The sequence below is a fragment of the Cricetulus griseus genome (assembly GCF_003668045.3).
Source record: "Cricetulus griseus strain 17A/GY chromosome 1 unlocalized genomic scaffold, alternate assembly CriGri-PICRH-1.0 chr1_0, whole genome shotgun sequence".
NCBI classification, from domain to species: domain Eukaryota; kingdom Metazoa; phylum Chordata; class Mammalia; order Rodentia; family Cricetidae; genus Cricetulus; species Cricetulus griseus.
Window position 1 is genome coordinate 246,011,886 of NW_023276806.1, and position 1,901 is coordinate 246,013,786.

The 1,901-nt window shown below is 43.5% G+C and overlaps 1 pseudogene; it reads right to left on the bottom strand.

The window, feature by feature from the left end:
• Positions 1-399: 399 nt before the first annotated feature.
• On the bottom strand, positions 400-1,184 carry LOC100750476 (annotated as a pseudogene).
• Between the last annotated feature and the right edge of the window lie 717 nt (positions 1,185-1,901).

A 1,901-nucleotide genomic window follows, 5' to 3' on the forward strand; every position in this document is an offset into this window, starting at 1 on the left:
TGCTCGTGCACTTAGGGGCAGACAAAGCTTAAAGCTTTGCTGTGTTCTCTCTGGCGTTAGTGCTGCAGAGGGCAGTGTCCTCTCCTGAGTGTCCTGGTCACAGTGCACAATCACTCTGGCCTGAGAGGTGTGAGACTGTGGCTTGGGTCCTCACCCTGCCGCTGTGGAAAGGGCACAATGAACCACTGCAACAGACTCCTTGTTCACTATCTACCTTCATTCCATACAAGCAGAGGGTGCTGCAGGCATTCTGACCATTAGGTCTTGGGTGACATTCTGAGGAGTAATTAGTGACATATAAAATGTTTAAGAAACTCATTCTGCAGTGGCCAACTGGATGTAGCTTTGTCTGAGCCTGTGCAGGGCCAGAGACTGCCTGGTCCCACAGGCCTCTGCCTGTCATAGCTCCACCTTGACACCTTTGATTAAAGGTAGGCCCATGGGCACCCTGTTCTCATACTCCAAGTATTTCTCCCCCAAAAAGTGAATGAGTGAGATCTCTTCCTCTTCTGTGTGGTCACTTTAGAAGCGCCACATGGTTAGGGCATAGACGACACCCAGATGGTGTTACATCACCTAGGTTCCAATAATCCAGTAGGAGGGATACGGGTACCTGGCATACACCCTGCCTGCTGGTCACCAGAGTGTGGGGGTTTGACATCTCACTCTGCATCACATGGTTGAAATTGGAGGCAACTGTGAACATGGCCGCTTTCCAAAGGCACTCTCCAAATACCACCATCAGCAGCCCAGTGCTGAGCCGGTGATCTGCTTTAATTCTGGTCAAAAGATATTTTCCAGTGTGAACTCTATCCAGGAAGAAAGAGCAACCACTTTGTACTCCAGACTGTGATTCAGGAGGAAGGAGTCCATGGACAGACTTTTGGGGTCATTGATAGCTGTCACTAAGTATTCAGAATAGTGGAATAATGACAGCGAGCACACATACCTTTGAAGCCACGATTCACATCCAAGTCAGAGGCTAAAAGGCTCAAATTCAGTGTAGGGAAAAGTCCTACACTGGCTGTGGGGGAAGCACTAGTCAGGACCAGCCTAAGTGATTACAAGAGGACTGGCTGAAGCTTGGCAGTACACCACAGCCAAACACAAAGCCAGGGAAACAAGCTCAGACGGTTATCTGGTAACAGCAGCAGTGTGTAGAATCGCACCGCACAGGCCGCCATGGCGCAGGGAGCCAGAAGAGCCTGTGGCAGACTTGAATAAATTCTTTAAAGCCAGGAGAACACAAACAAACAACTAAAGGAAATGAATAAATATTTTAAATACAGCCAAGAGAAAGGAAAAATTTTAAGGAAATGAACAAAACTGTTCAAGACCTGAAAATGGAAAGAGAAGCAATAAAAAAAAAAGCAAAACTGAAAGAATTCTGGAAATGAAAAATGTAGGTAGGCAAACAGGAACCACAGAGGCAAGCTTCAGCAAAAGAATAGAAGAAATGAAAATGTTAAATCTAAAAAATTCCTGAAATCTGGAACACTCCTTCCTATATGAGACCTCATTAAATCATATTTGGGTTTAAAATTTATCTGTGTATGTGTTGATGTGTGAGTGTGCCATATGGCACAGCCCATATGCAGAAATAAGAGAAATGTTTGTAGGAGTAATGTGATTCTCCCAGAGACTGAACACATATCACTAGGATTAGCAGCAACCTATTTTACCCACTGAGAAAATTTTCTGGCATTCATTTGTGGTTCTGAGAAAAGGTTAGTTTAGTTCTCAAAATTAACTAACATGGCAAAAAAGAGCAGTATATCATTTTCATTTAAAAATACTATTTATTACTCAAATTGTCCTGTTTTCCTCCCTCTTTGGATGACAATATTTTTACAATCTGAAAAGAAGACAATATTTTACTGATATAATACTTCATCTAACCT